Genomic DNA, 25,577 nt, shown 5'->3' with positions numbered 1-25,577 from the left:
GTGCACATTTTTATAGGACATCTAAGGTCATTGGATTAATCCTTATGGTATTTGCATTTGGGCATTTAAATGCTATAAAATATTTTGAATGCTCAAATAATTGTAAACTAAAATGTTTGCTGCTGGATATATTCTAAGCAGTGGCCATGATTAATTTCATGATTTATGGTAATGCCCTGGCATTTTTAATAAATCCCAGAAGTTACAGAACTAATAAATAAATAAAAAAACAGAAAAGGAGAGAAGGAACAGGGGCTTACCTGGCGCAGCCCACCAGCCCACCCGACTCGGCCCAGTCCACTGGCTCATGCCAGTCGTCCTCCTCCTCTCGCCAGGAGGACGAGGAGCGCGTGGCCGGCGCCCGCGGCCACACGCCGGCCACCTCCTGCTTCCGCCGACGCCCTAGAGGCGTCTATGAGTGCCACGCCGACCCCCACGTCTCCCTCTCTTTCTTCCCACTCTCCTCGTGGACTCTCCCCCTCTCTGGCTCTCTCCCCATCTCCCTGTCGAGCGCATCCGTCACCGCCGACAAGCTCCACCGCAGCCACCGCCATCCATTCGTTGCCTCATCATGCCAGGAAGCTCCGCCGTCGTCGACTACATCAAGTAGGCCGAGCCCCGAGCGCTTGCTCGCCCTAGAGACGCTGCACCGAGCTCATCCTCAACTCCGGCCACCGGAGATCCCCTTCGCCATCCCCGCCGCATCAGCTCATCCCCGACCTCTCCGACTGCCTCGACGAGACCCCCGTGAGCTCAGCCACCTCCCCACCCTCTCCGTTCTCCCTCTCGAGCCCCATAGCGACCGCACGTAGCTCACCTGCATGCACGGCCGCGCCACTCTATCCACTAGTCCTACCGCACCTCCAGGAGCTCAACGCACCAAACCACGCGCCTCCCCGTGCCCCCTAGCGACTAGCTCGACCTCACCCGAGTTCCGGCCGCCACCAAACTCGTCGCTGGCGACGTTTCCGGCCACCCCAGCTCCACCCACTGCCACCACTCGACGCGGCTTCCTCCCCGCATCACGTAGATAGTCTCCGCCGCCCTTTTGGTCGCCGGAGTGCAAATCCCGCGCTGCTCCGCCGCGTCTGGCCTCGCTGCGGCTAGACGCCGGAGAGTTGACCCTGTTTGACCCCATGTGGGCCCAGGTTAACCCCCCTGAGTCTATGACAGGTGGGGCCGGTCTGCTAATTAGTTTAGGATTAATTTTAACTAAATTTAATTAGTTTAGTCACTCACATGTGGGCCCAGGACCCACTGACAGTTAATTAGTGTTAATTTAATTCTATTAATTAGCTGAGTCACTGACAGACAGGGCCCACCAGTCAGGTTTAACCTGGCCGACCCAGCTGACCCACTGACGTCACACCTATGTCATGCTTATGCATTAATTCAATTACTGGATTTATTCTTTAATAGGAAATTCCAGAAAATAGCCAAAACTTCTAAAAATCATAGAAAATCAACCATAGCTCCAAATGCAAAGATTTATATATATGAAAAATGATCAGAAAAATTCAATCTATCCATCTGTAATGGTTTCATGTATGACAAAACAAGTTAACCTTGCTGTTTAAGAAGAACAAGGTAATGCACTAATAAGGCCATGTTAAATGAGCTAACATTTGAATCTTTGATTCAAATGAGTTCATTCCATCCTGTTTTAGCTTGCGTTAGGCCAAGACACATTCATTTTTCCATGTCATAGCATGCATCATATTGTTGCATATTGTCATGTGTTGATTATGTTCGGTGTGTCTTTCGTGGTAGGTTCTGCCTCCGAGGATAACCCCGAGTATCCGTCTAAAGGGCAGTACCCTACTACCACTACCACAGGCAAGCAACTCATTGGTCATTCCGATACAAACCCATGTTCTCGCCTCTGCTCTTGTTTACTACATTAAGACAACGCGATTCAAACTGTTGTGTGCTACGGTAGTTGAACCCTTATCCTCTGCATGACCTGTCATTGCCACAGTAGCTAGATGAAACCCACTAGCATGTGTAGGAGTTGATTGAGCCATGTATGTGATTCCTACCTTGCTATGCCTGCTATGCTTAGAGTTGTGTTAGGTCTGGTTCATCTGGGTGATGGGCTAGAGTGAAATGATTATGTCGGTAATGTGAGGGATGTGTTGAACATGTTTTGGTAAAGGTATCGATGAGATGCCATGTAGGAGTACATGGTGGGTTGTTTCATTGAGGCACTAGTGCAGAACCGGGCAATAGCACCGGTTCGTAAGGCCCTTTAGTGCCGGTTCAGGAACCGGCACTAAAGTTTCGGCACTAAAGGCCCCCCCCTTTAGTACCGGTTCAGCACGAACCGGTGCTAAAGGGGAACCACGTGGCACGAGCCAGCTTCGGGGGCCGGGAGCCCTTTAGTACCGGTTGGTAACACCAACCGGTACTAAATGGTTGTGGGTTTTTGTTTTATTTTGTATTTTTCAATTAAATTTGTGTTATCAATTTAATTTAGGATTGTTTTATGTTATAATGAGTTGTAGTCGTCATCATCATCATCATCATCGCATATTAATAAATAAATAAACTCTAGCTAGCTAAAAATCATCGTAGTCGTCTAATTACCACTATTTAATCATCATAGTCATTACCGCTAGCTATCTAATCATCATCAACGCTGGCTAGCTTAAAGAGGAAACATTCTCTTTGTAACAGAAGCAAAGATATCATCAAGTTCAACATAATCATCACCAACATCGAAGTTCAGGACACGGACATGAGACAAGTACTAATTAAGAGCATGAACTAGTAGCTACTGATCCTGCTGCTCCCTCTCAGGTAGAATAGCATAGATCATGTATAGTTCTCCTGATTCATCATACTGGAGCATGCAGATGAATCTGTCTCCTAATCTTGGGTTGCGCTTCTCCTTACTGCCCCCTAGTACTTCTCTGCGATCGTTAACAATTTTGCTCCAATCTTTCACTATTAAGCATTCTTCGCTTTCAGAAATCCTGAATGCACTCATGTGCAATGTAGGAAATCTTGGTCGTAAGCTAAACATTGACATGCGACCTTTTGTCTCGATCCACTGAGGCACAACTGTCATCGGAAGTCCCTTTTGAACAACATCGTATAGTAATTAATATACTAAGCAATGAAAGTTTAGCTTCAAAAATAATGTATGAAAAAGATGCACTAATTAAGGACAAATATTTAAAACCTTACCATCTTTTGATTATAGATGTGACCGTAGTTCAATACAATCACCATTAGTCGCACGTTTTGAGTACTAACATTTCTAAGTTTAGGAAAAAAATTTGTCTTGACAGTATTAAGATCCTTAAGCCATGAAACATAATGACTTATCTCCTCGCAGTTTAGTTGAGCCCCGGGGCAGTAGTAGGTCCTGTCTACCAAGCGCCGGACATGTTTGCTTGAACCGAAATAAGCTGACAATACAAATTAGTTGTCAACTATTTTTGAATAAACTGTATGAAAGACATAAACATATGCATGCATGGTTGAGAAAAACTCACCAAATGGTAGAACTGGAGGCATTTGCACATCGACCCAGATGTCTATATTACCTTCAATATCATCTTCCAGACGAATATCAAAGGTGATAACCATATAAGGCTCAAATGCATAAGCCTTGCATAGTGCTTGCCAAGTTTTGCATTCAAAATGGGTGTATGTGTCTCCATTATATAATTTGACGTTGAAAGTATACCCATTCTCCGTCTTCAAGTAAACTCTCTTTACCTCCATATCATCTATAGCACTAAAACCTATCTTATCCAAGACAAAAATTCTTGCATGGCAGGGGATGCGCTAGTAGAATAGTGAAAATTTAAAATTATAAGTTGAAGCAAATGAAGCATAAGTTTTGCATTCAAATAATAATTGACAAAGTGACTTACTGTATCAACTTCGAATGTCTCATCCAGCTTGATGCTGAAGCGCCTACCATCAACAAGGAAATTTTGGTCGCACAGGCCGCGCTGGTCTTCATAGTGTTCGCACATAATAAAATCTTTTTCGTCGTCAGATGACATTTCCTATGTTCATATAGGTGAAACATTAAACACCTATATCTAGCCAAATATATATTCATCTAACATTTGACATTAATATATCTAACTATATATTCAATTGACATTACTATATATTTAACTTTTCTATCTAATTCATCTAACATTCGACATTAATCTAACATTTATATAAACTCAAAATATATAAAAATTAAATAAGCAGAAAAACTCATTAACAAATAATATTTTAATTAGATCATCAAATCTCATATACCTAAATTTTCTTACTAAAAATAAACTAGTTATATTAATTATTCAACTAGTTCTAATCTCATATACCTAAATTTTCTTACTAAAAATAAACTAGTTATATTAATTATTCAACTAGTTCTAATCTCATATACCTAAATTTTCTTACTAAAAATAAACTAGTTATATTAATTATTCAACTAGGTCTAATCTCATATACCTAAATTTTCTTACTAAAAATAAACTAGTTATATTAATTATTCAACTAGTTCTAATCTCTAGTTCGACAATTTTTCTATCTAGCTAGCTAATTCATCTAACATTCGACATTAATCTAACATTCGATCATCTAATTAACTTTTCTAAAAAACAGAAAATAAGTAAAAAAATGTGTGTGTGTATGTGTGTGTGTATGCATGTGTGTGTGTATATACGTATATGTGTGTGCGTATGTGTGTATGTGTGTGTGTGTGTGCGTGTGTGTGTGTGGTATATGTGTGTGTGTGTGCGGCCCCGTACGCCGCCGCCCCGTACGTACGAGCGGGGGCGCCGGTGTGTGTGTGTGTGTATGTGTGTGTATGTGTGTGCGGGAGCAAGAGAGAGACGTACGGCCGCGGCGATGACGACGGACGGTTGCGGCGTTCGGGGCGGCAGCGCGAGACGACGACGACGACGGGCGGCAGCGGGGACAGCGACGATGACAACGGACGACGGTACGGGTGACGGGCGGCGACGACGGGATCGAGCGGCGCGCGCGGCGGAGGTTGGAGACGAAGTGGGGAGATGAAACTGAAATTTTCTTAAGTGCTATATATATAGGATGGGCCTTTAGTACCGGTTCGTGGCTCCAACCGGTACTAAAGGCCTATTTTCGCCAGGCCAAGCGGCGGGAAACGAAGGCCTTTAGTACCGGTTGGAGCCACCAACCGGTACTAAAGGGGGGCCTTTAGTACCGGTTGGAGCCACCAACAGGTACTAAAGGCCTTGCGCTGCCACCCCAAAGTTTAGTCCCACCTCGCCCGGCGCAGGGCAGCCGCACTGGTTTATAAATCCAGCCGTGGCTACCTCTTCGAACTCCTCTATATAGCAGGCTTCTCGGCCTAATTAATTAGGGAACACTGCCCTGTGAGCCTGCTGGCCCGTCTGGGCCTGCATTTGCACACCCTAGGTCTGGCAGGCCCACTGGGCAGCGTGCCAACAAATTTTTTATATAGTTTTTTCTTTTTTGCATTACTTATTTTCTTCTATTTATTTTTGAGTAGTTTTTTATATAGTTTTTTCTTTTCTGCATTATTTATTTTCTTCTATTTATTTTCTTCTGGAAATTGAATGCTGCATACTGAACAATTAGGTAAATGACCGAAAAACAACAAATGATGTCAGAACATGTTGGAAATTGATGACGTCGCATTAAATGCTGCATACTGAACACAAAAGAAGTCCGGAGTTTAAATAAGTTATTAAAAATAAAAAAGAGGTGCAATGCTGGTTAATTTGCTTCAAGCCTTTGGGAATAGTGTAGACTGCACTGCACATAGCTCAGTGCAATCTATGCTATTCCGCAAGGCTTGAAGCTAATCAACATGGATCACAAGATAGTTTGGTTAAATTGCATTACTTGTAAGTCCAGTTAAGATGGATGCTTATGATGCAAGAGCAATAGCAAAAGTGAAAATTTGGCACAAATAGGTAGTTGTGTAACTAAAATAGGTCGGAGGAGAGATCGATAGCTCTTATGTCACAAAAAAGAAGTTGTATCAAACCTTTTATGTCGGATCTAGAACAAACCAATCGGTATTGCCATCATACAGCCTAACCGTTGCTCGTGATGCATATATATGCATATCAAATGCACGGTTGGATGTATGATGGCGAATCCGAATGATTTGTATTCAGTCGATGAACTGGTAGCTGTATGCAGTCGATGAACTGGTAGATGTATGTAGTCGATGAACTGAAAGACTTATGCAGGGAAGGCGAGAGGTGGGCTATATATAGGGTCGTCTGGCTCACAAAGTGATTGTGGTAGTTTCGATCCAACGACTCACATGAGCTAGGAAGAAACACACCCTTGATCCAACGACTCACAAGAGCTAGAAAGAAACACATGATCCATGTGATTCTTCCTGATTGGTGGGATGCACATTAGTACCCACTCCGTACTCCGAAACCTTGATACTCGGAAAGAGTTTGTCCAGTTTGTACACGAAGTGCGTCCAGTTTTTGCCGTGACCCTCTCTACTCTTTCGCGCATGCTATGCGGGTGATATGATGATACCATGCCAAGTTTCAACATTTTCAGGATTCATTTTGTAGTGATTTTCAATTTCACGGTCATTTAACTCTCTAAACAATTAGGTAAATGACCAAAAAACAACAAATGATGTCAGAACATGTTGGAAATTGATGACGTCACTTAAATGCTCCATACTAAACACAAAAGAAGTCCGGAGTTCAAATAAGTTTAAAAAACATTGAAGTGGCCATGTAACAGATGAGTTCTCGTCCGAAACCCTGATACTCGGAAAGAGTATGTCCAGTTTGTACACGAAGTGCGTCTAGTTTTTGCCGTGACCCTCTCTACTCTTTCGCGCATGCTATGCGGGTGATATGATGATACCATGCCAAGTTTCAACATTTTCAGGATTCATTTTGTAGTGATTTTCAATTTCACGGTCATTTAGCTCTCTAAACAATTAGGTAAATGACCGAAAAACAACAAATGATGTCAGAACATGTTGGAAATTGATGACGTCGCTTTAAATGCTGCATACTGAATACAAAAGAAGTCCGGAGTTTAAATAAGTTATTAAAAATAAAAAAGAGGTGCAATGCTGGTTAATTTGCTTCAAGCCTTTCGGAATAGTGTAGACTGCACTGCACATAGCTCAGTGCAATCTATGCTATTCCGCAAGGCTTGAAGCTAATCAACATGTAGATGAGCATTGCAACTCTTCGTCATTGTCTGTGCACTCACGGCTTATAAACCGCTCATACTGGCTCTCTCTTGGCGAGGTGGGACTAAAAACAGCTTGCCATAACCTCATTAGTACCGGTTCGTGGTACAAACCGGCACTAAATGGTGATGGTGGGGCCATAGCCTGACCGCAGGCTGACACAGCCTCTTTAGTACCGGTTCGTGGCATGAACCGGTACTAAAGGTTCGCCACGAACAGGTACTATTGATCGCCGCCACGAACCGGCACTAATGTACACATTAGTGCCGGCTCTAATTCAAACCGGCACTAATGTGCTTCATGTTTGACCCTTTTTCTACTAGTGAGGCCGTTCATAAGAACTGAGATCTGTATGTGTGATTTAAGATGCAGTTACTACCATACATTGGGCCCGAAACCAATGGACCCTCTCGGCTTCTTAATCACCCTAGTACTCTGTCCAGGAGTTGCAAATAGTTTCTGGTGTTTGTCGGTTATGTGTTGGCGACCGTGCGTAGCGCTGACCCTAGGGGTGGGCTATGTTGCGGTAGATACACCGTGGCATGGTGTACCGAGTCACCCGTTTGGTGTCTCAGGAACCCTGTTCACATCGTTCGGGACCGTATGTGGAAACCTCGGCCGGACTCCCTGTGGATGGAACCTGGATAGGCGATACACCTGGACTAGAGACTTGAGTGTTTGGGTAGGCCGTGGCCGACACCCTCGTTGGGCTTCCGCTTGAAGGTTGCCACGTACATGTCGTGTAAACGGCGGTAAGTGGTGAAAGCGTGTATGAAGAAGTACACCCTTGCAGGGTATAAACTATTCGAATAGCCGTGTCCGCGGTAAAGGACTACTTGGTTGCCTATACAGTTCATAGACAAGTTAATGGTTACTACTAAAAGACTCAAGATAAGTGTGAGTACCCAGGATGGCCCTCTCGTAGGATGACGAGGGAGGATCCCCGGTGGAGTATTGTGTTGGTGAGTAGTGGACTCGTGTGCGAAAACTATTTTACTAGTGGAGTTCCGTAGGATAGCTTAGCCAAGAGTCAAAGCTGGCTTGCTGCAATAACCCCACCACCTTCTTGAGAATGAGCATGTATAGTAGGTTCTGTTGTAAGACTTGCTGAGTACCTTTGTACTCATGTTTGCTTAATTACTGTTTTCAGATGACAACACCGCCCCCTCCGATGGGTTCTACGTAGACCTTGATGTCGACGAGTGACTAGCCACCCAGATGGTGATCCTGGCCATGGAGGGCCATATGTAGATAGACAGGCTTCGAGAAGCCTTCTTTCTTTCTAGTGTCTGTACTTAGACTAGTTGCTTCCGCTTGTGCTTGTACGATTGTATGACTTGAGTGTCGGGTCATGTGACCCCTAACTGTATGAACTTGTTATGTATGGCTTTCTGAAGCTTTTAAATAAAGTACTTGAGTTGTAGAGTTTTGTTGTGATGCCATGTTGTATGTACTCATATCGGGCATATTGTGTGTATGATTGAAATGCTTGGTATGAGTGGGATCCGACAATCTAGTTGTTTATCCTTGGCAGCCATTCTTATGGGGAAATGTAGTCTAGTGTTCCTCGAGCCATAGTAGTCTGCTACAGCCCGGTTCACCGGAGTCCTGCTAGCCCAGCACTACTGCTCAGGACACTTGACTGGCTGGCAAGTGTTTCACTTCGTTCCTATGTCTGTCCCTTCGGGGAAATGTCACGCGGTGACATCTGGAGTCCTGCCTAGCCTGCTACAGCCCTGGTTCCCCGGAGTCCTGTTAGCCCAGTGCTACAGCCCGGATTCACTTGCTGATGACCGACATGTTCGATGTGATTCATGTATGCCTGTCTCCATAGGTCTGTGCCGCTTTGGGTTCACGACTAGCCATGTCGGCCTGGGTTCTTTGTCATATGGATGCTAGCGAAACTATCATATACGTGAGCCAAAAGGCGCAAACGGCCCGGGGCCATGGTAAGGCGACACCCATGGGATACCGTGCATGAGGCCGCAATGTGATATGAGGTGTTACCGGCTAGATCGATGTGACTTGGAATCGGGGTCCTGACACTTGGCCACCTGCCGGAGTACCCAACATGCTCTAAGGCTGTGTGTTGGTATGGTATCCGTTGTACTATGAATTTTGCAGGGCCCGTTAAGCCATCCCTCCAAGACGGTTCCATGCCCTGTAGTGGGCTTTTGCTTCTTGGTAATTGAGTCGGGTGACTTATGAGAGTGTAGCTTTTAGTTCAGACTGGGGGTTTTGTCAGAGCCGGATTATCCCAAAATTTTGTTTGGGTTTTCCAGGCGCTTGCCATCGCACAGTACTTCCGTACTATGGCCGCCAAGTCAGCGAAGTGTGCTATGTCACGACGACTTATGGCATTGAGGATTCCCTTGTCCATGCAATTGTTGCAAAAGAACGAAATTGTGTCTTCCTCGCGACAGTCATTGACCTTGTTCATTACAAGGAGGAATCTGGCCCAATAGTCATGTACTGTCTCTTGGGGCTCTTGTCTAATGTGGGAAAGATCGTTTATATCTGGGTGGGTGGGTGGATTTAAGTCCAGACCTTGACCCAATCTGAGACCCAGGGGCAGGGGAGTTTCCGATCATGGATGTTCGGGCTCTGGGATGTTGCCCCGCAGGTTCAGCATGCTGCCTGATTCTAGGTTCAGGGTTAGGGCAATGTCCTCCCGTGAACGGGTATCCGGCTCAAAGAGCTCGGAAATCCAGACATAGTTCGTCCTCATGATAGATGAAGAATCGCCGCATTGCTCCTCCACCACCGCTATCTGATGGGTGACCGGCGGAGAATTAATCTCCCTCTGGTCGGGTTTAAGTCCAATCCGATCATAGTCCATAGCGACTCCCAAAGCGGCGATGCGATCCAAGAGCTCGTTCAAAGAGGAGAGCTCCATTGGATCCATCTGCTCGGTAAATTTCGAGCCGATGTGGAGTCTATTTTCGGTGACCCGAGAAGTCATTGTCGGCGCCGTGGCCGAGCGGGCGGTCATGATGAAGCCGCCTAGTGGGAGAGTTTGGCCTACAGCCAGGGCTCTACCAGAGGTGATGTTGTTGTTGACAACGAGACGAGCCATCCCTCCTTATGATGACGACACAGTGGAGCTCTCAATGAAAGCACCAATGTCGGTGTCAAAACCGGCGGATCTCGGGTAGGGGGTCCCGAACTGTGCGTCTAAGGCGGATGGTAACAGGAGGCGGGGGACACGATTTTTACCCAGTTTTGGGCCCTCTTGATGGAGGTAATATCCTATGTACTGCTTGATTGATCTTGATGATATGAGCATTACAAGAGTTGATCTACCACGAGATCGTAGAGGCTCAACCCTAAAAGCTAGCATATGGTATGATTGTTCTTGTCCTACGGACTAAACCCTCCGGTTTATATAGACATCGGAGGGGGCTAGGGTTACACAGAGTCGGTTACAAGGGAGGAGATCTACATATCTGTCTCGCCAAGCTTGCCTTCCACGCCAAGGAGAGTCCCATCCGGAGACGGGACGAAGTCTTCAATCTTGTATCTTCATAGTCCAACAGTCCAGCCAAAGGATATAGTCCGGCTGTCCGGAGACCCCCTAATCCAGGACTCCCTCACACACACATCCCCCTCTCCATCATATCGGGCATTCTTTATCTCTCACGTGCATGCGCAATGATCGATGTTCCTCTATGTGTGTGTGTATAGCTAGGTCTTTCATAGTTTTCCACATAAACCGATCAATCTATATATCTAGTGAGGTCTCACCCTCTTGCCCACATCCACATCGATCAATCTATACCTCTCTATATAGGATTACATATATAGCTAATACACCCACATTAATTATATGTCCAACGCCCCCCTCTCATCATCCATGCCTTCCGCTTCATCTCTCAGATGCGCATACAATGGCGAAGACAGGGGCAACAAGGGCCCTGCCCCCTCTAACATCACTGTATATCGAGGCTAATATGAATGTGATCATTAGACAATTTCTGGTAAAAATGGTTTAAGTTGATGAATTGCCCCTCCTCTTAAAGTATTAGCAATGCTTGGCCCCCTAGCTCATGGGACATTTTTCATGGCTCCGCCACTGCGCAATAGTGCATGTTCTCGCCCACTCTCTCTAAATATCGATCTCGCAGTTGTGCACTCCTTCATAGTCTCCCTCTACGCGGCCCCTTGCACCATCTTCTAGCCCCCACCGGATTTTTCCACATGTACAATCTAGCAGACTCCATGGTTGAGCTTAAGCATAATGCACAAATCTCAAAACAACAGTGGTTCTCCTTTGTTCTAGAATATTCCGTATCATAACTTCCCAAACTTTTTTTCTAGTTGAATATTTGTTTTTACTTTATGCTTTACAACACACAATTCCATGAATCATAAAATAGATTAAGGCCTTCTCTGATTTAATGGATTCTGAAAGGAATTTTTGAGGATTCTAATCCTTAGGAATTTTTCCTATCTTGGTTGTTTGATTCATAGGATTGTAAACCATAGGAATTTTCCCATATGATTCATTTGCACTAGATTTCATAGGAAACATCCCATCCACTCAAACCTCTTTGAAAGAATTCTGTGTTTTTTCTATGCACAATCAAACACTCGTACAATCCTGTAGGACTCAAGACGACATTCCACTCTAATCCCTTGTTCTTCGTATTCCCGTATTTTGGAAATCCTACGAATCAAAGAGGCCCTAGGTTTTTTATAAAAACTAATTGATTTTGAATGAGATGAACTATGAGAATTAAACGAAGGTCTACATCAGCCATATATGACTCAGAGCTTACATGATATAGTGTGGTATTTATTCATAATTTGGTTGCAAAATCTGATGCGTGCAATGCACGTGTACCTTACTAGTACTTCGAGTATGTGCAAAACACAATGGCACGCTACACAGCGTCTCTCTTACAGTTCATGAAGCCACGTGGCACATGTGGAGGCATTGTCGCGACATCCTTGTGTGGATTGATCAAAGTGATGTGCTGCTGGTTCCAGAAGAATGTACTCGTCCTCCCTGAGCCACACTGGCGGTACATGCATGAAGCGAAGATGTGCACTCATGCCACGCACGCACTCATTCCCTCACACACACACGCGGGTACACGGGCGGACGCAATTTTGTACCAACATCCACCCCATGTGATAATTTGATGCGTGTAAAGTCCTTCACTTCATTGATGGTCAATTAATATAGGGCATGCAAATTGAGTGGACGTGAGGGCGGAAGAAAGACATTACTACTCGACTGCGCGCATGCGAGTAGTTAAATCATGGGTTGCTAGTAGTACTTCCATTGGTCTCCTTCGTATTTTGTGCCAATTTTTGACAGTAACATAATATTTACGCATCTGAGCAGTGTAGTCTACTTGAAATTTATGTTCCGCTAAACTCATCGGGAGCCGTTTCAGGCCTCGAAACCAAAACCATCAATTTATCTTTACCTTGTTCCCATCACATTTGAAAGTACTAGTGCTACAATAAATGCCAGCCTGCTCACAACTACTAGTACGTACCAAACCTGAACGTGTTCCCACTATGCAGGTATTAGTACTAGTGCTAGTACTTAGGTTATAAAAAGGGGAACTACCTAACCGAAAATTACTCTACCTTTCCTCCTCATAAGTGCTTCTTCTTCGTCCGTCCTTGCCATGTCCGGTGCGCAGAGCTCTAGGTCGAGAACTACTCGTAACAAGGGAGCGGCAACCAAGGCTGCAGATAAAAAAGAGAGGGCCTGCCGCCACACAGAGACCTCGAAAGATCTCTCACGGGCTGGCGATGGCTCCCAGGAGCGCCCTAGCCACGGAGGCGAACATGCCGAGCTGGCGGCGCTGGAGTCGTTATCCCTCGACAGCATGCCCGATCAGCTCAATAAGCACCTCAATAAGCAGAAGGAGTTCATCCACGGCTTGGTGGAGCTGCTGAAGGAGAGCCTCGACGACATGACCGCTGAGCTCAATAGGCAGGGGGAGTTGACCGCCGGCTTGGTGATGCTGCTGAAGAAGAGCATTGCCTCGGAGAACAAGGCGACCGGTGAAATCCTGCAACTTCAGGAGGACAAGGCAAAGCTCTGCCACGAGCTCGACCTGCTGAAGGAGAAGAATGCCGGCTGGAAGAAGCTGCATGAGAGTAGTAGTTCCTCATTGAAGATGCTGCAGGCCCTCGTCATGGTGAAAGTGCAACTATCCATGGGTGGTTTGGGTAATTCCTAACAACATATAGCTCATTGAGCTAATGCTACTTGAAGATAAATATTTCAGGAAAAGCTCAATGATTGGCATGGCATGGATTAGAAAGTGGACCCCTCAAAATTCTCAGGACAAAAGATTCGCTCAAGCTCAAAGCACAAGACTCTACATTTTACTTTTAGTGATCCAAGATCACATTGAGTCCATAGGAAAAGCCAATACTATTAAAAGGGGGTGAGGTGTTGCTTAATGAGTTGCTTGCTCAAAATGCTTAGTGATATGCTCCAAAAACCCTCAACTACTTTCTCATATCCACATATGTCCCAAACCAAAAGTCAAACTCGGCCCCACCGAAATCTTCTATCCGGCGCCACCGAGTTCACTTGACATAGCTACTGCCAGAAACCCTAGTAACTTTGGCCTCACTGATAGGGATCTCGGTCTCACCGAGATGGGATTGCAAACTCTCAGTTTCCCTTCGTAATATTTCGATCCAACTGAGATGAGCGATCGGTCCCACCAAGATTGCAATGCAAAATCTCGGTTTCCCCTTCGTAACGTTTCGGTCTAACCGAGATGAGCGAATCGGTCCCACCGAGTTCGCCTGACCAACTCTCTGTTTGCCTATTACCAAAATCGGTCCTACCGAGTTTGTGTAATCGGTCTCACCAAGATTACGTTATGCCCTAACCCTAATGGAATGGGTCCCACCGAGTTGACACATCAGTCCCACCGAAAATCCTAACGTTCACATTTTGAACTAAATCGGTCTAACCGAGTTATATGATTCGGTCCCACTGAATTTGGTGATTTGTGTGGAACTGTTAGATTTTGTGTGGAGGCTATATATACCCCTCCACCCACTCTTCATTCATGGAGAGAGCCATTAGAATATGCCTACACTTCCAACATAATTTTCTGAGAGAGAACCACCTACACTTGTGTTGAGGTCAAGATATTCCATTCCAACCACATAAATCTTGATCTCTAGCCTTCCTCAAGCTGCTTTCCACTCAAATCATCTTTCTACCAAATCCAATCCTATGAGAGAGAGTTGAGTGTTGAGGATACTATTATTTGAAGCACCGGGGCAAGGAGTTCATCATCAACATACCATCTATTACCTTTTGGAGAGTGGTGTATCCTAGATTGGTTAGGTGTCACTTGGGAGCCTCCGTCAAGATTGTGGAGTTGAACCAAAGAGTATGTACGAGCAAGGAGATCGCCTACTTCATGAAGATCCACCCTAGTGAGGCAAGTCCTTCGTGGGCGATGGCCATGGTGGGATAGACAAGGTTGCTTCTTCGTGGACCCTTCATGGATGGAGCCCTCCGTGGACTCATGCAACCGTTACCCTTCGTGGGTTGAAGTCTCCATCAATGTGGATGTAAGATAGCACCACCTATCAGAACCACGCCAAAAATCTCCGTGTCTACATTGTGTTTGCTCCCTCCAAACTCCTCCCTTTACCTTCATATGCAATTGTTTTACATTCCGCTGCTCTAATCTTAGAATTGCATGTGTAGTTTGATTACTTGTTTGTGCTAAGTTGCTAAAATTTGCCAAGACTTAAAATTGGGAAAAGGCTAGATTTTTATTTGGTCAAGTAGTCTAATCACCCCCCTCTAGAAATACTTTCAATCCTACAAGTGGTATCAGAGCTTTGGTCTCCATTTGCCTTGATTTCCATAGCTTTGGGGATCATAGCCTTGGTTTCACAATCTAGGAGAGTATCGCGTCTAGTGAGGGAAATTACCACTGTGTAGAGGTCCTTACTTTGATGGTATTGATTTTGCTAGTTGGAAGCATAAGATGAAAATGCATATTCTTGGACATCACCCCGCTGTTTGGGCTATTGTGTGTATTGGCTTGCAAGGTGAATTCTTTGATGGGAGAGAACCGAACCATGAGGCTAGCATGGAAGAGTTGAAGATGCTGCAATACAATGCTCAAGCTTGTGATATTCTCTTCAATGGATTGTGCCCCGAAGAATTCAACAGAATCAGCTGTCTTGAGAATGCAAAGGAAATTTGGGATACTTTGATTGATATGCACGAAGGTACCGAATCCATCAAGAAATCCAAATTGGATGTGCTTCAGAGTCAACTTGACAAGTTCAAAATGAAGGATGGTGAAGGTGTTGCTGAAATGTACTCTAGGCTCGCTCTCATCACAAATGAGATTGCCGGCTTAGGAAGTGAAGAGATGACCGATAGATTCATCATCAAGAAGATCCTAAGAGCCTTGTATTGAAAATATGATATCGTGTGCACATTGATCCAAATGATGCCCAATTACAAAGATCTCAAGCCAACGAAAGTCATTGGAAGGATTGTTGCTCATGAGATGTCACTCAAGGATAAGGAAGAGCTTCACAATATGTCAAGTTGTGCTTACAAAGCCCCATGTGATTCTCCCACATCATTAAGTGAGAAAAAAAACTTCAATGAAGAATTGAGCCTAATGGTGAAGAACTTCAACAAGTTTTACAAGAATAGAAGCAAGGAACGAAGATCCAAGTCAAGGTCCTACAATAAAAAAAGATCTTCAAGTCGTGAACGCAATTGCTATAATTGTGGAAGACCCGGACACTACTCCAATGAGTGTACGACTCCCTACAAAAGAAGAGAAGATTCTCCCAAAAGAAGGAGTAGGAGAGAAGAATCACCACCAAGAGAGAGAAGGAGTAGAGATGGCCGTTATGAACGAAGAACATCCCAAAGAAGCAAGGATTCGGAAAGGAAGGCAAATCATCAAGGAGCTACACAAAACAAAGACATCAAGCTCATGTTGGTGAATGGGTATCCGGCTCCGACTCCGACGATCACTCCGAGAGAAGTTATCACTCCGGCTCCGAATATACTCAAGATGAAGGTGTTGTCGGTCTAGCACTTGTGTTAACCAACTCCTATGAAATTTTTGAGTCACCAAATGAAGGAATTGGAAGATGCTTCATGGCTAAAGGCCCAAAGGTATCACACCCCGAGTATGTTGATTTCAATAGTGATGAAGATGACTTGCTAGGTGATGATGATTTACTTGTTGACGATTCTAGTGATGTAAACTATGATGAACTTGCTATTAATCATGCTAATCAAGACAAAACGAATGACGATGATAAGGAGATTGAGAGTCTAACTAAAGAGCTAAAACTCTTAAGTTAGCTCATGAAACTACCTTGGAAAATCATCGAGAACTTTTAAAGACTCATGAGAAGTTGCGCTTCAAAAAGCTCAACCTTGAGCAAGAGCATGGGTTCTTAAAAGCAATCAATGATGATCTTCGCAAGAAAAGTTCTTCTTACATTGCCAAGCATTTACTCTTGTCTACTTACATGGCACAAGTTAAATCTAGCAACAAGAGTAAGAAAGATTCTTCTTCTAGTAGTAACAATAATCATGCTAAACCCAATGATGTTGCTTCTAGTAGTTCTCTTGATTCCACTAATGATTCTCTTAGCCAAGTTACACTTGAGCAAGAAAATAGCTTATTGAAGGGGATCATAGAGAAAGGTGTTTACAAGAGCTTTGCCAGAAGTAAGCAATTTGAGGAAATTGTACGCAATCAAGGAAGACACCGGAAGAATCAAGGTGTTGGTTTTGAACGAAAGTTCAATGCCAATGGAGTTGAGTGGGAAGAAGATCAATACCCCAGGACGAAATTTGTTCCACAACAAGAGAAGTGTGATGCTACTTCTTTCCAAGGAACACAAGCTCAAGATGATCTTCCATCACAAGACCACAAGCAAAAAGGCAAGGACAAGCTTCAAGAGGAGATTGATGCATTTGAGGAAGCTCCCAAAGCCTTGGTCAAGTGGGTTCCCAAGACTACATCAAGTTCTACTTCATCAAGTATGACTACAACTCCCAGAATTCCCATCAAGATGGTGTGGATCCCTAAGATGAAGAACTAGAGAGCTCTTGAGGGTGACTCCGCCAACATACTTCACTCATATCATTTTGGCGAGGACAAGTGCAAACAACTTCCATATCTTGCACTAGTTCAAGGAGTCACAAACCCACTTGTTGGTAAGACAAGGGACAAGGTAACCTAATGCTTTCATGGACATCATCCTATGTGAACATCACTCTATTTCTATGGATATCCTTGTTTGTTCCTTGTAGGACTAACCCGTGTAGGTATTGAAAGTGCAACTCACTCCAAAGGATTGCTCCAAAGGATCTACATCAACATTGAGCATCTACATCTTCAACACCTAGATGAAGTCATCATCGACAAAACCCAACGTTAGTTCATCCCTCTTAGGGGGGATATCACATCTAGGGGGAGCTTTACTCTAATCAATTGAGCTAAAGAAACTCTAATGGTGTGAACACAACTATGCTTTATGTAAAAGTGGCAACCCCACTTATGCTTAAACGATTAGTCTGACCTACAATCAAATGTTCTCATTTGACTCCTAAGTCAATATACTCATATATAGATAACCTAGTCATCGCCAAATTTCTTGATAGATGCTAGAGTGATTGTGGATGCTTTGTCACATATTTCATTTGCCATCTTATTGTGTGAGCATGTTAGTTGCATATTTTACTCATTCGAGGACATCCATTTGTTTCTTTTATTGTTTGTATTTTTCTCTTTTGCCAAATGGATGGACAAGAATGCCTAAGAACTCCCTCTAGCTATCTATGCTTTTCTCGTCTCAAACTCTATTCATGCTACATCACAAAGTTTGATCAACTCAGATTCAAACCACTCTGTGTGAGGAGCACTTGGAGTCCCTGATTCGTTATAGAATTAAACTTCCAAAACCTCTTTGTGCATTTCGGTATGATCGAGTCATCCATTTCGGTCACACCGAGATCACTAAGTTGATCTAGGTTTTCAATCTCGGTGCAACCGATTAGAACTTTTCGGTCACACCGAGTTGCAGCAACCACTTGCGATTCTGCATCTCGATGCCACCGAGTTGTTCCACTCGGTCACACCGACAGGGTCGGGATATATATACCCACGGGTGAGATTTTGGAAATTCCTTCAAAACCTCTCAGCCCACGCGTGTCCTGCTCTGCCGCCTCGGGTCTCCGGATCATCCTCTCTCCGCCAGCGACCTCCTGCCGCTGGTTTGCGTCGCCGTCAATGGATTTCTGCCCCTCCGTTGCCGCCGTAGCGCACTCCGTCGAGTTAGGGTATGAGTTCAATCTTTTGTGCTATTCCTTTAACTCTGATTCGTAGAACATTACTTTGCCATGATCATGACCACGTATGCAATCAATCTATCCACCAAAAACATCCCTTAGGTTAGGTTTGATTTGAAAGTTTAGGGTTAGGTCTCCGTCGGACTCATCTCGGACCGACCGAATTGTAGAAATCGGTCTCACCGATTTGGCTTAGGCCATTGCAGTTGCACTTTCGGTCTGACTGAAAACTGCAAATCGGTGTCACCGTGTTCGATTCTTTGTGAAACCCTAGCAGTCTCAGTGCCACCGAACTATGACTCGGTCTGACCGAGTTCACTAGTTTAGGTTCCAAAAGTTGCTTCGGTATCACCGAGTTTACAAATTGGTAGCTCCGAAATGCTTTCTGTGTAGAACTAAAACTAAGTTTTTAAGTCATTCTTTTTGCAAAAACTCTGCACTTTGTGATGCTCACCTCATCCATATCTATTCACAGGGTCCGCTGTCAGTAAGTTTGCATAAGTGTCTGACCAGAGCGACAGCCAGAACAAGTCAGAGGAACAAGTACAATTGAGTGAGGGCACTAGTCCCTCCAGCACTTCTGATGATGGTAGCAGGAGCACACCAAGCAACTTGGCCAACCACTAGAACAAGGAAGAAGAAGACCTCAGATTCTGAAGATGAGGATTATGTGGCTGTTGAGGAGGAAGTCAGCTCCAAGAATAAGGTGCTGAAGAAAGAGAATGGCACAGTTGCATCAACTAAGCCAGGTTTGCACAAGAAGGCCTCTGCCATGAGGGTTCCAACCTTACAGGTGAGATCCTCAACTGCTGAAACCTCCAAGCCAACTGAAGAGGTTGCTGGAGAAGGAAAGAAAAGGAAGGAAAGGGTCAAGAAGACCACTACCAGAGTGCTTGGAAGATCCTCCATTATGAGAGATCCAGAAGAAGAGGAGGAGGAAGAGGATGCTACACCAGTTCCTAAGGCTCAGAAGCTTATGGGAGATGCAATCAAGTCAGGGGCTGCTCCATCTAAGCCCAAATCTGCTCCCAAGGCTGCTGCTTAGAAACCCCCAAAACCCAAGAGGAACACCAGGAGTATACCTAATGAGGAGAAGAACAAGGCCCCAGTGCCTGAAGATGAAGAAGAAGATGATGATTCTCTTGTTTTGAGGAAGTTGAAGCCCAAAATTCCTGACCACAATAATGCTCATCCAGTCACTGAGGACATGCACATCAGGAAAGATGCAGGACTGAGGTTGTGGAGATAGTCTGATCCCTATGCTGTTAGGAGGAGGATTGAAGTTGACTACAGGTTCCATACAAAGGAACAACAAGATTTCTATGAGACAATTTTTCTTGACAAGAAGCCCATAGTGTGTGACATGAAATGGGTGGACAGGGAGTTCATCTGGGAAAATGAAGATCACTTCCTTGTAGTGTATGACAGCTTTAAGGCATGTGGAGTTGATGAATTCGTTGGACAGAAGCTCACCAAGTGGAATGATGAGTTGATCATGCAGTTTTACTCCACTGCCCACTTCTATCCAGATGGAAGAATAGTTTGGATGTCTGAGGGTACTAGGTACTAGTCCACAGTTGATGAATGGGCCAAGCTAATCAATGCCCTAGAGGAACATGAATATGAGTTGGATGTGTATGCCACCAAGAAGAAAGACCACAACTCACTGGCAAATATGTACAAGGAGATCCCTGATAAGGCTTTGGAAACTCACAAGCTTGGATCTGTGCATTTCTTGTTGTCTGGTCTGCCTACGATCAACTGGATCTTAAGGCACACATTGCTACCCAAGTCAGGAGATCACAAGATGATCAGAGGAACTCCATCAACATGCTGCAAATTTTTTATGTTCCCTAGAAGTTCAAAGTTATGAGCCTGATTGTAGAAACTATCAGAAGGACTGCTGCTGATCAAAAGAGGAGTTGTGGGTATGCTCCACATATTCAGGAGCTCATCAATTCTAAGATGGGAACGGGGACTTATTTGCTGGACAAGGAGCATCTACCCTTACATCCTGAATTTGAAGACAACATCGTTGTGATGAATGAGGAGGAACCATCATCAGCTCAAGTCCAGGAGAAGAGAGCGAATGAAAAGGCTGAGAAAGCTGCCCAGATGCCAAGTGTTGAAGAGGCATCTCGAGTCTTCCTGAAGAGCAAGCAAGATCAGTTAGGCTATCTGATTCAAGCTACACTAAGGATTGAGAAGGGCTTGGCCACCCTGACTCAGAATTAGGAGAGCCAGGAGAGGATTGTGGAGACAAAATTCTATGATCTTGATCTCAAGGTGACTGAGATTCAGACTGCAGTTGAGCAGCTTCAGGAGAAAGCAGAGGAGAGGAGAGGAAGAGCAACCTACTGATGCTTTTAAGCGTGTGCCACATGGTCCAAGGTCTGCTACAGTGCCAGTCTCAGATGCCAGAGCTTCAGTGTTAGCACCAGCAGCTACAGCTCCAGTGCCACCTCCAGCACCCATTCCATCAGAAGCTTTCGTCCTTGGAGTTCAATCTACACCACCTCCCGCTACCTCTTAAGCACTACGTTGGTTTTCCCCGAAGAGGAAGGGATGATGCAGCAATGTACCATAAGTATTTCCCTCAGCTTTTGAGAACCAAGGTATCAATCCAATAGGAGGCTACGCGCGAGTCCCTCGTACCTGCACAAAACAAATAAATCCTCGCAGCCAACGCGAATAGGGGTTGTCAATCCCTACACGGCCACTTATGAGAGTGAGATCTGATAGATATGATAAGATAATATTTTTGGTATTTTTGTGATAAAGATGCAAAGTAAAATAAAGGAAAAGCAAAAAGCAAAGGAAATAACTAAGTAGTAGGAGATTAATATGATAAGGATAGACCCGGGGCCATAGGTTTCACTAGTGGCTTCTCTCGAGAGCCTAAGTATTCTACGGTGGGTGAACAAATTACTGTTGAGCAATTGACAGAATTGAGCATAGTTATGAGAATATCTAGGTATGATCATGTATATAGGCATCACATCCGAGACTAGTAGACTGACTCCTGCCTGCATCTACTACTATTACTCCACTCATCGACCGCTATCCAGCAAGCATCTAGAGTATTAAGTTAAAAACAGAGTAATGCCTTAAGCAAGATGACATGATGTAGAGGGATAGACTCATGCAATATGATGAAAACCCCATCTTCTTATCCTCGATAGCAACAATACAATACGTGCCTTGCTGCCCCTACTGTCACTGGGAAAGGACACCGCAAGATTGAACCCAAAGCTAAGCACTTCTCCCATTGCAAGAAAGATAAATCTAGTAGGACAAACCAAACTGATAATTTGAAGAGACTTGCAAAGATAACCAATCATACATAAAAGAATTCAGAGAAGATTCAAATATTATTCATAGATAGACTTGATCATAAACCCACAATTCATCAGTCTCAACAAACACACTGCAAAAAGAAGATTACATCGAATAGTTCTCCACAAGAGAGGGGGAGAACATTGTATTGAGATCCAAAAAGAGAGAAGAAGACATCTAGCTACTAACTATGGATCCGAAGGTCTGAGGTAAAACTACTCACACTTCATTGGAGAGGCTATGGTGTTGATGTAGAATCCCTCCGTGATTCATGCCCCCTCCGGCGGAGCTCCGGAACAGGCCCCAAGATGGGATCTCATGGATACAGAAAGTTGCGGCGGTGGAATTAGGTTTTGGCTCCATATCTGATCATTTGGGGGTACGTATGTATATATAGGAGGAAGGAGTACGTCGGTGGAGCAACAGGGGGCCCACGAGGGTGGAGGGCGCGCCTGGGGGGGGGGGGGGGTAGGCGCGCTCCCCTACCTCGTGGCCTCCTATTTTGTGTCTTGACGTAGGGTCCAAGTCTCCCGGGTCTTGTTTGTTGAGAAAATCACGTTCCCGAAGGGGGAGAAATATGTATAGATCATTCCGTTTGGACTCCGTTTGATATTCCTTTTCTTCGAAACCCTAAAATAGGCAAAAAAAACAGCCATTCTGGGATGGGCCTCCGGTTAATAGGTTAGTCCCAAAAATACTATAAAAGTGGATAATAAAGCCCAATAATGTCCAAAACAGTAGATAATATAGCATGGAGCAATCAAAAATTATAGATACGTTGGAGACGTATCAAGCATCCCCAAGCTTAATTCCTGCTCGTCCTTGAGTAGGTAAATGATAAAAAAAGAATTTTTGATGCGGAGTGCTACTTGGCATAATTTTAGTGTAATTCTTGTTAATTGTGGTATGAATATTCAGATCCGAAAGATTCAAGACAAAAGTTCATATTAACATAAAAATAATAATACTTCAAGCACACTAACAAAGCAATTATGTCTTCTCAAAATAACATGGCCAAAGAAAGTTATCCCTACAAAATCATATAGTCTGGCTATGCTCCATCTTCACCACATAAAAATATTTAAATCATGCACAACCCCGATGACAAGCCAAGCAATTGTTTCATACTTTTTACATTCTCTAACTTTTTCAATCTTCACGCAATACATGAACGTGAGCCATGGATATAGCACTATAGGTGGAATAGAATGGTGGTTGTGGAGAAGACAAAAAGGGAGAAGATAGTCTCACATCAACTAGGCATATCAACGGGCTATGAAGATGCCCATCAGTAGATATCAATCTGAGTGAGTAGGGATTGTTATGCAACGGATGCACTAGAGCTATAAGTATATGAAAGCTCAAAAATAAACTAAGTGGGTGTGCATCCAACTTTCTTGCTCATGAAGACCTAGGGCATTTTGAGGAAGCCCATCATTGGAATATACAAGCCAAGTTCTATAATGAAAAAATCGCACTAGTATATGAAAGTGATAACATGAGAGACTCTCTACTATGAATATCATGGTGCTACTTTGAAGCACAAGTGTGGTAAAAGGATAGTAACATTGTCCCTTCTCTCTTTTTCTCTCATTTTTTATTTGGGCCTTTTCTCTTTTTTTATGGCCTCTTTTCTTTCTCTCTTTTTTTACTTTTCGTCCAGAGTCTCATCCCGACTTGTGGGGGAATCATAGTCTCCATCATCCTTTCCTCACTGGGACAATTCTCTAATAATGATGATCATCACACTTCTATTTTTCTTACAACTCGAGAATTACAACTCGATACTTAGAACAAGATATGACTCTATATGAATGCCTCCAGCGGTGTATGAAAGAATTATGAATGGTGCCTTTGTGACAAATACGATGTCAACGACATGATCATGCTAAGAAATATGACAATGATGGAGTGTGTCATGATAAACAGAATGGTGGAAAGTTGCATGGCAATATATCTCGGAATGGCTATGGAAATGCCATAATAGGTAGGTATGGTGGCTGTTTCGAGGAAGGTATATGGTGGGTGTATGATACCGGCGAAAGGTGCGCGGTATTAGAGAGGCTAGCAAAGGTGGAAGGGTGAGAGTACTGTGTATAATCCATGGACTCAAAATTAGTCATAAAGAACTCATATACTTAATGCAAAAATCTACAAGTTATCAAAGCAAATTATTACGCGCATGCTCCAAGGGGGGTAGATTGGTAGGAAAAGACCATCACTCGTCCCCGAGCGCCACTCATAAGGAAGACAATCAAAAAATAAATCATGCTCTGACTTCATCACATAACGGTTCACCATACGTGCATGCTACGGGAATCACAAACTTTAACACAAGTATTTCTCAAATTCACAACTACTCAACTAGCACAACTTTAATATCACCATCTTTATATCTCAAAACAATTATCAAGTATCAAACTTCTCATAGTATTCAACACACTCATAAGAAAGTTTTATTATTAATCTTGTATACCAAGCATATTAAGACTTTAAGCAAATTACCATGATATTTATGACTCTCAAAATAATCTAAGTGAAGCATGAGAGATCAATAGTTTCTATAAAACAAATCCACCACCGTGCTCTAAAATATATAAGTGAAGTACTAGAGCAAAACTATATAACTCAAAAGATATAAGCGAACCACATAGAGTATTATAACAAATTCCAAATCATGTATGGCTCTCTCAAAAGGTGTGTGCAGCAAAGATGATTGTGGTAAACTAACAAATAAAGATTCAAATCATACAAGATGCTCCAAGAAAAACACATATCATGTGGTGAATAAAAATATAGCTCCATGTAAAGTTACTGATAGAAGTAGACGAAAGAGGGGATGCCTTCCGGGGCATCCCCAAGCTCTAGCTTTTAGGCGTACTTATATTATCTTGGGGGTGCCATGGGCATCCCCAAGATTAGGATCTTTCCACTCCTTATTCCATAATCCATCAAATCTTTACCCAAAACTTGAAAACTTCACAACACAAAACTTAAAGTAGAAAATCTCATGAGCTCCGTTAGCGAAAGAAAATAAAAGAACACTTCAAGGTACTGTAATGAACTCATTATTTATTTATATTGGTGTTATACCTACTGTATTCCAACTTATCTATGGTTTATAAACTATTTTACTAGCCATAGATTCATCAAAATAATCAAACAACCAACGAAAAACAGAATCTGTCAAAAACAGAACAGTCTATAGTAATCTGTAGATAGCGCGAGATCTGGACCCCAAAAATTCTGAAATAAATTTCTGGACGTGAGGAATTTATCTATTAATCATCTGGAAAAAGAATTAACTAAATATCACTCTCCAATTAAAAATGGCAGTAGTTCTCGTGAGCGCTAAAGTTTCTGTTTTTTACAGCAAGTGTAACAAGACTTTCCCCAAGTCTTCCCAACGATTCTACTTGGCACAAACACTAATTAAATACAAAAAAACACAACCAAAACAGAGGCAAGATAAATTATTTATTACTAAACAGTATAAAAAAAGCAAGGAATAAAAATAAAATTCGGTTTCCTCCCAACAAGCGCTATCGTTTAACGCCCCTAGCTAGGCATAACAAGCAAGGATAGATCTAGGTATTGCCATATTTGGTAGGCAATTCTTCAACGAGGCATATACCATATTTAGGAATTTCTTTCTTTTTATTAATTATCAAACTTTTAGGCACAAGATTGAAAAATTCA

Source organism: Triticum urartu, chromosome 3A (genome assembly GCF_056163025.1).
Source record: "Triticum urartu cultivar PI428250 chromosome 3A, HENAU_Tu73, whole genome shotgun sequence".
NCBI lineage: Eukaryota > Viridiplantae > Streptophyta > Magnoliopsida > Poales > Poaceae > Triticum > Triticum urartu.
This window is presented reverse-complemented; position numbering follows the sequence as displayed.